Here is a 9689-nt window from a genome sequence, read left to right as displayed (position 1 = left end):
TGTACTATATATATATATATATATATCTTGAGGGGATCTTGAACTGAGGCAACATTGTGAAGAATTTTATAAAGCACAGAAGTATAGTGGGATTTATGCAAGTAAAATGGGTAACCACCAAAAAGCAGGGAAATGACCTGATTAGTTGAGAAGTGTATGCTCCAGAAAAGGATACAATCAGAGGTACTTGAAGAGCGGTTGTTAATAGCCTAGGCTAAAGAAGATGATGGAAAGAAGATAAAAAGACAAATTTTGATATTTTATAGGCATCTTTTAAAAATCTGTCCTATCAAGTACAAAGTTTGGTGAACAATATGCACTCAAAAAATACTTTTCAAATTAATTACTTAATTTGGTACTATCAAGAAACCATTTTCTAGTTGTAATAATTTTATAATTAATTTTTGCTTTTCAAATAAATGTAATATCCCCTTATAATTTTACCTTACTCTGCATCTTTCCATTGTTTATTTTTATTTGTTTCTAGTATTAACTGCACTGGCCAGAAATTACAAAATAGTATTCAATAACAATATTCATTTAATTTATGTTTATTCATATAAATTTAAAGGTTATGCTTCTGGGAAATGAGTTAGCAAACGTTGTCTGTAAAGGGTCCAATAGTAGATTTATTAGGCTTTGAGGGCCTTACTGTCTCTGCTGCAGCTGCTAAAATCTGCTATTGTGATGAGAAAGCAACTATAGATAATGTATCAATGAATGGCCAAGTCTGTGCCAACAAAATTTTATGTGAATGTTGCTTTAGAATATATCTATGAATTATTTTTTGTATTAGCATATACATATTTAATTTATTGATTTAACATTTACTGAATATATATAATGCACTAGAAACTGTGTTAGATATTGAAATATAGCAATGTGTAAATCCTTGTCCTCATGGAGCTTACAGTACAATAAGAAGGTGTAATTTAAAACAAATCAGTGTGTGTGTGTGTGTGTGTGTAAGTGAATGTATATATATGCCCTAGTGATGGGAAATTTTATTTAAACGTTAACTATTAGGGGCATCTGGTCACATTGGGACATATTTTATTTGTTTTATCTAGGTCATCAGAATGGAAATTTACAACAAGTCATTTTGACGCAGCCATTAATAGCATTTCTATATATGTACGTCTGGTGATTCCCCTTCTCCCATTACTCACACAGAACTATGTTGGTATGTATGATACATAGCACAAAAAATTCTCTGGGAAAGTGTGAGTAAAATTATCTAATGAATCCAGGTTCTTTTGGAACCAAAACTTCTGAAATCCAGACTTCTACCCTCAGAGATAAGCACTGAAACATGTCTGATATAATTGAGGCCAGCTGGTAGGCAAGGTTAACAATATCCACCTACTCCCTACCTAGGGAAATTTACCATGGAGGAAAGGAAAACATTGGCAAAGGATCAGGCATCAATACTAGGGTCCAAGTGACACCTTGATGAAGTTGGCACCCCCCCCGATCCAATTACTACGGCAACATGGTGTGCATTTGGTAAAATACATATGAATGCATGTACATGTATATGTATATATGTGAAATTTGAAAGAAATATGTCATGGCAAAATTATAAGATACACAGTACAGCTTTCTTTGATATTAGCTTTTTAGTTGGGTATAATGCAAAACTCCCATACATGAAACATGATAAACTACTGTTTCACAAGCAATGCTGTTGGTCCTTGGTTTCCACCACATGTACTACTGCAATCTGTATCTTGCATCAGACGATTGCACTGCTTGAGCTGTGTGATTTTTTGTCATACATTGGTTAACTTGGGGTATTTTTCAAAAACTGGAGGTTGCATTGCAAATCCAGATTTCCTATTTTTCGCAGGCATAACATGCAACCATGAGAGAATCAACAGAACAGAATAACAGGACTCTTTAAATTCTGAACAAACTTTTTAATTGAAGTATAATTGACATGCAATATTATATTAGTTTCAGATTTACAACAGATTCATTTGAAAATTCTATACATTACTCAATGCTTACCATAAGTGTGGTCGCCATTTGTCACCATTCAATGTTATTACAAATATTATTGATTATATTCCCTATGCTATACTTTTCATCCCATGCCTTCTTTCTTTTATATCTGGAAGTTTGTACCTCTTAATCCCCTTCATCTTTTTGCCCGTCTCCCCACCAACCTCCCCTCCGGCAACTACCAGTTTGTTCTTTGTATTTAAGAGTCTTTTGTTTATTTGTTTGTTCATTTGTTTTGTTTTTTCGATTCTACATATTAATGAAATCATATGGCCTTAGTCTATCTCTGTCTGACTTATTTCAATTAGTGTAATAATACCTTCTAGGTCCATCCATGTTGTTGCAAATGGCAATATTTCATTCTTTTTTATGGTTCAGTGCCCCACATCTTCTTTATTCATTCATCTATCAATGGACATGGCCTGCTTCCATAATTTGACTACTGTAAATAATGCTACAACAAACATAGAGGTGTATATATCTTTTCAAATTAGTGTTTTTGTTTTCTTTGGGTAAATACCAAGCAGTGGAATTACTATATCATATGGTATTTCTATTTTTAAAAATTTTTGAGGAACCTCTATACTGTTTCCACAATGATTGAACCAATTTAAATTCCTATCAACAGTGCATGACAGGGGCACCTGGGTGGCTCAGTTGTTAAGCATCTGCCTTCGGCTCAGGTCATGATCCCAGGGTCCTGGGATCGAGTCCCGCATCGGGCTCCCTGCTCTGCTGGGAGCCTGCTTCTCCCTCTCCCACTCCCCCTGCTTGTGTTCCTGCTCTCGCTGTCTCTCTCTCTGTCAAATAAATAAATAAAATCTTAAAAAAAAAACAGTGCATGAGGGTTCTTTTTTCTCCACATCTTCACTAAAACTTGTTATTTCTTATCTTTTTGATAATAGCCATTCCGACTGATATAAGTGATATCTCACTGTGGTTTTGCTTTGCATTTCCCTAATATTTAGTGTGTCTGTTGGCCATTTATATGTCTTCTTTGGAAAAATGTTTATTCCTGTCCTCTGTCCAGTATTTAATCAGCTGCTGCTGCTGCTGCTTCTTCTTCTTCTTCTTCTAATTCTTCTTCTTCTTCTTCTTGGTGTTGAGTTGTATTAATTATTTAAATAGTTTGGATATTAACCCTTTATTGGATATATCATTTGCAAATATCTTCTCTTATTCACTAGGTTGCCTTTTTGTTTTGTTAATGGTTTCCCTTTCTTTAAAAGATTATGTTTGTTTCTTTAGTTGACAGATGGAGAGAGAGGGAGAGAGTATAAGCAGAGGGAGCAGCAGAGGGAGAGGGAGAAGCAGGCTCCCCACTAAGCAGGGAGCCCCATGTGGGCTTGATCCTGGGACCCTGGGATCATGACCTGAGCCAAAGTCAGATGCTTAACTGACTGAGCCACTCAGGCGCTCCTGATGGTTTCCCTTGATGTGTAAATGCTTTTTATCTTGGTATAGTCCCAGTAGTTTATTTTTGCTTTCATTTTCTTTCCATTATGGAGACATTTCCATAAATATCTTGCTGAGGTCTATGTCCAAAAGATTACTATCTGTATTTTCTTTTAGGAGTTTTATGATTTCACATCTCACATTTAAGTCTTTCATCTATTTTGAGTTTATTTTTGTGTATGGTATAAGAAAGTGTTCCAGCTTTCATTCTTTTGTATGCCAGCTGTCCAGTTTTTCCAACACCATTTACTGAAAAGACTGTCTTTTCCCCCATTATATTCTTGCCTACTTTGTTGTAAATTAATTGACCATATGGATTTATTTCTGGGCTGTCTATCCTTCCTATGTGTCTATTTTTGTGCCAGTATCATACTGTTTTGATTACTATACCAATCTTGAGAAAAAAGGAACAAAGTTGGAGGTATCACAATCCCAGATATCAAGATACACTATAAAGCTACAGTAATGAAGAAAGTATGACACTGGCACAAAAATAGATACATAGATCAGTAGAACTTTTGGTTTTTCCTTCTTTTGGAAATGGCAGTTAGAAAAAGCCTCCTTGCATGGAGCTGGGAATCTGAGGTTCTGATTTAACTCAGGATCGAACTTCAGAGAAAAGGATGTTGCACTTTACACAGATTATTGTGAAAGAAAAAAAAGTGTATTTAATAAATTAAAGTTTGGTTTTAATTAATTTAATCTAATTAAATAATTTCATTTAATTGATACAATTAATATTTAACCCAATTAATATCTTATCTAATTAGAATTTAATGATTTAAAATATGTGACTTATTTTTATATCATTGGTCTTTTAGAGACATATTGTGGAAAATAAATTCAATATTGTTCTCTGTATCATTTATACAATTTTATTTGTTGTTAGGTTGAGGTATTGGTATTGACGTTATCATCCATTTGGTGATCACTTAATTTTCCTTATTTAATTTTATTTAAACTCAAAACATTGAATCATCCTTGGATTTCTAAAATAAACTCTATTTAGTGGCAAACTCTATCTTAAGTGAAAATAAAATTTACTGAGCATTATCTCTGTTATTGCTCTACTAGTCAATTATATTGATTATTTCAGTGATCCTGACAAGATATTTTAAAGCAGGCATTCTTTCCTCAGTATTTTTAAAATGTGGGGCTCAGAGAGGTTAAATTACATAAGAGTCAACAACAAGAAAGTGAAGAAAACTGAACTTTAACAATAAATCCATGTGACTTCATTGGACCAAATTGTTCATCCTATGACAGATTATGCTTTCATCAACTCTTGAATTGCATTTGCTAATAATGTCCTTAATATCTCTTCCCTTAAATGAATAAGTAGTATTATTCTAGCTTTCTTTATTATGATTTTTACCAAATTAAAAAATGAAAAACATAGAAGATATTTTTAAATGAGAATATTTATTCAATTCTGTATAAAAGAATATGACAGCCTAAATGAAGTATGTGATTTTCTAGCAAAAAATTGATTGGCAAAAATTAAGAAACTATCAAAACCTAAACAAGAAACAAAAATTACTGTAGAAGCAATAGGGAAAGTGGACAAAGGAAACCTCCCAATGAAGGTAAAGAAGGTAAAGATTTAAGCCCAAATTAGTATTATTATTATTTCTATTTATGAATGCAAAGCTGATGCCAATTTAGAGAACATAGCCAATAACATTATAAATAAATCTAATGGCAACTTAACCATATTCTCAGCAAAACAGTAATTTATGACATTTCTTCAAAACCCAACATTGTTCAGCATTAAAAAAGAAAAAAAAAAGAAGTCACCAGCAGTTGCTACTTTAGAGCTTAAGACATTGTTTCCTACAGAATTTCATGTCTTCAGTTATGTTCTCTGTACTTTTCAGATGAAAAACTTGGGATGGCAGAAGTTTTTTTGTGTGTGTTGAGGGAGAACCCAGGGTGGAAAATAGTGGTTCATTGCTCTGGTCAGACAACCAAGTGAGGAGGTAGTTATTCAGAGAACTTCTCAAATAGAGAATATTGTACTGATCTACTGAGAGTTGGAGAAGTAGCAGGAGCTTCTTTGTGAGACTGAAGATTGCAAGAGGAATGCTTCTCCTCCAGGAAATTCAAGACTGGGGTGTTGGTGCAGCTAGACAGTGACTCTTTTTTGATGCTATAACTTTAAAAGTATTTGTTACATCACCATGCATGGTAACCCCATACAACCTTGAGTCCCATCATTATTGCTATTGAATTTCTTCATTTGATACTTAAAAGGCAGTTTGTAAAAGGCATCTTTGACAACCTTCTGGTCTTGGCTGAGATTTCAGTGAATGGAATCCCATAACTTGGCCAGTTCATGGGCTTGTTTTGTGTCAGCTGTCCTTGTTGACAAATCACACTTGTTTCCTACTAGTACCATAGGTATATCATCTGAGTCTTTTACTTGCTTAATCTGTTGCTATTATTGATGGCAAATACACAGAGGAAGCCTTTACCTGTCTCATGTATTGGTCTCTCATGACACTGTACTCTTCTTGACCATCTGTATGTAGTATGTCCAACAGACAGGTTTCACCATCTATAACCACCTGTTTTCAGTGAGAATCTTCTGTGGTGGGATCGTATGCATCTACAAAGTGGTTCTGGATTAGCTGGATTGTTAGTGCACTTTTTCCAACATCACCTGCTCCAACCACCACCAGTTTGTACTCACACCAGCAAGAACTCCAAAATTTGCTGCCTCCACTTCAGATGGATTTAGGACCACAACTGGGAAAAATGCTGGAGACCCCAGAACTGCCATGAACAGCCTCACTAGGGATTAAGTCCAAATTATTTTAACACTTAAGCCAACCAGTATTGCTAATCCTATTTATATTTTTTTTTAAATCTAAATTCTATTTAAGTTATTGCAAAGAACTAAGAATATAATGCTTGCAACATCTTTTTGAAAGCAGCAGAATATTGATACCAGCATCTGTCAAAGGTAGATAATATTTATAAAAATAATAACAAAAGCCCTCAAAGTCATTTTTGAATGTTAGTTCATAATCCAAAATGAAATTAGATTCTAATAAAGAATTAGAATCTTTTTACATTAATTAGAATTAGAATTTATTTTACAAATAAATATAGCCTATACAAAGTTTATAACTAGAATGCAAGGATGGCTTGATATCAGGAGCCCAATATCCTTGATCATGTCAGCAGCTAAAGCAGAAAAAATTTTTTTTCATAGTAAATATTATTATTAGTCAAGATACAGGTTAATCTATAAGATCTCAAAATGACACCAAACTGATGCAAGGTAGATTTATTGGTTAAAACAGCATTCACTGGGAAAAATGTCCTAGAAAAGTCACTGATTTTGAAAAATTTCAAAGCCCTGGAAAACAGAGAGGAATAAAAAGTAAATCCTGAAAACTATGACCTTTACCCTGGAACAGATTAATAATCCCAGGAGATTTTCTTTAAAAAAAAAAAAAAATTCTAAATGATTTGTTAAAGTATCCTGAGACATTCTCTGGGGAAAGCTCAGAAGGAAGGTGAGTATAAAAGGGTTTAAGCCCTCAAATTAAAAAAAAAAAAAAGTTTTACTCAGAAAATAATTCACCATGTATACTTTAGAACTGAACAAGAAAGTGTCAGGTTTATTTCATAAGTAAATGGAAATAAAGCAATAGAAATACTAGGAGGAATATTATAGTGCATATTTGTACATGTTTGCCTTATACTCTTATATATATAAAGGAATGGAAAAGAAATCTCACTCCCAACCCTGATGCATATGAAGAATGATTTCACACTTATGCTATGCCATTTTGTTCCCTTGACCAAAAGATGAATGAAAGATGGGCTGATAATCCAAACTAGAGCAATTAAAGTTTTCTATTTAGTAAATTGGAAAGGGAAAACGGCAGTGGTGTTCCAGTCCCATTAAAGCTGGATTCTTGAAAAGGAAATATAAAAACCGGAGAGCTTAATAGGGATCCAATATTTTCCATTTTTTAGACAAGGATATAGAGAAAGCTGGTCCAGAAAATAAAAAACTGGTAAAAGAGATGAAAAAATAAAAGCCATAAAAAGACATGGAGGGTAAGGTAGAAAATATAAATGAGGTTTCTCACAATGTGTTGAGCCCTGGCGCCAGGCAATTCTAGGCTAAGATGAAGGTTCTCCTTTGGTTTGTGAAATATGCCAGAATCTTTATATTTCATTTTACATTATTTTTGAGCTAGAAAATGGGTGTAATATTTTTAAAAGATAAGATCATGTATTTTGTATTTCTTTTAAATTATAGCCTTCTTGACTACCCAGCCATTAAAGCATTTCCATGATCCAGGGGAGAGTCACATAATCTGGAACAAAGATGTCAAGTGTATGGTAAATGACACCTTTCATGTCCCAATAAAACAGTAGTTTTACAATCTAGGCTTAAATGAAAAACAAAAGAATTTATAAATTCCAATATTTCTTACATTAAAAAAATTGGAGACATGGATTTTTATTTTACTATATAGAAAGAATCTTGGGATATTATGGAGAGAACACATCTGAGTATATGGATTGGATAGGGTAAGAAAGGGAGAAAAAGAGCAAAAGATGAGATGCTGTGTCTCTAGTTCTCTATTCCACCCCCAATCTAGTTCACTTGATGATAAACCTCAAGATGAAGATTGTGTAGTGACAGAGGAACTCCAGAGGGTATATGTGTATGTGAGGGATGCTGAAAAGAAAAGAGCCCCACAATTTGTTGGCTCTAAGAAGGAGGCCATTTGTCTGAATGTCCCACACCAAGAGGGACACACACAGCTGAGTGGTGATGGCCAAATGGCCACAGACTACACCCTACCATACTCTCACCTTTACCTGTATACATTCTGGGCATAATTAGTGAAATGTCTCAAAGCCACTGTGTGTCCTCAGGGGAGAACAGAAAGATCATTGGTTAATTAGGGAGGGTAATTCTTAAGGAAGGGATCAAAGGAACATATGGCTGAGATTAAGCAGAGCAGCAGTGGTAGGAAAGTCTGAGGTAGGGCCACATCAGAATAGTGGAGCCTGTCTGTAGAAGCGAAGGGACCTCTGGGCACTGACTGTGCAGAGAAAAAAAATGAGACGTAAACATGATTTTCATCAGCCACAATATCAAGAATAGATAACAGCAAGATGAGCAACAACCAAGTGGGACAAGGGACGTCCTAGAGAAGGCTGCTACCCAATTTGAGTTTTTTTTTTTTTTTTCTTTGATGCCCCATGGTATGTCCAGCTACCATCTTGGTAGAGATAAAACCAAAGGGACAATTTTAAAATGGAAAAGATAAGTAATCTTTAAATGACATATTTAAAACCCCATCCAGGCGTGCTTGGGTGGCTCAGTCAGTTGAGCGTCCAACTCTTGGTTTTCGGCTCAGTTCATAATCTCAGGGTCCTGGGATCAAGTCCCGAGTTGGGCTCCTTACTCAGCAGGGAGTCTGTTTGAGATTCTTTCTCTCCCTCTGCCCCTCCCTGCCTGCTTGCTCTCTCTCTCTCTAAAAGAAATAAATAAAATCTTTAAAAAATAGAGTAAAAAATCAAATCAAATCCCATCCATCTTAGCTCCTCCTACCACCATTAAAAAGAATCTAAGCTTGAGAAAAATATACAAATAGTGGTAGGTAAAAAAAGAATGTTACTTGTTTGCATATATGAGTTTAGCATATATGGATTTTAATCACCCACTCTACACTAGTAATTGCTAGTTTCTTTTACCTAAAACTAGTATCAGCACTGAGCAGAGAAATGAGGGCCTGATTCATTACTGCTGACTCTATCCCTATACCAGAAGAGATAATATCACAACTGTGATAACTACTAGAAAGAGTGACCACGCCTACACTTCCCTTATGTAGCAGCATGGTCATCATTAGATAATTAAATTGTTGATATTTGTCAACATTTGTTTTGTTCTGTAGGAGATTATCACAGATACCCTTTGGATACCATTGGCTAAAGATCTTAGTAATCAATCAAATCAGTTCTTACCTTTGAACAATTTATTGAATTAAATGATTTTTGAGATCAAAATTCCAATTTGGAGATTCATTTCCTTCATTCAGTTATGGTTTTATACTACTAAATTGGGGTATTCCATGAAGGGAAAGAAATAGTATAAGTAGAACATACTTATGTCAATAGTTTGTATTGAACTCAACTGGTAATAATAATAATAATAAATTTTCATTGCCTTTCCATAAGCACATATGAAATAA

At 34.4% G+C, this 9689-nt stretch overlaps 1 pseudogene; it reads right to left on the bottom strand.

The window, feature by feature from the left end:
- Positions 1–5629: 5629 nt before the first annotated feature.
- On the bottom strand, positions 5630–9341 carry LOC123860327 (GTPase NRas-like; annotated as a pseudogene).
- Positions 9342–9689: the final 348 nt, after the last annotated feature.

This window comes from Mirounga angustirostris, unplaced genomic scaffold (genome assembly GCF_029215605.1).
Source record: "Mirounga angustirostris isolate CCGP_5_RB_7025 unplaced genomic scaffold, mMirAng1.0.hap1 SCAF_4, whole genome shotgun sequence".
NCBI lineage: Eukaryota > Metazoa > Chordata > Mammalia > Carnivora > Phocidae > Mirounga > Mirounga angustirostris.
The sequence above is the reverse complement of the archived record's forward strand: the minus strand, read 5'-3'. Positions and strand labels throughout refer to the sequence as shown.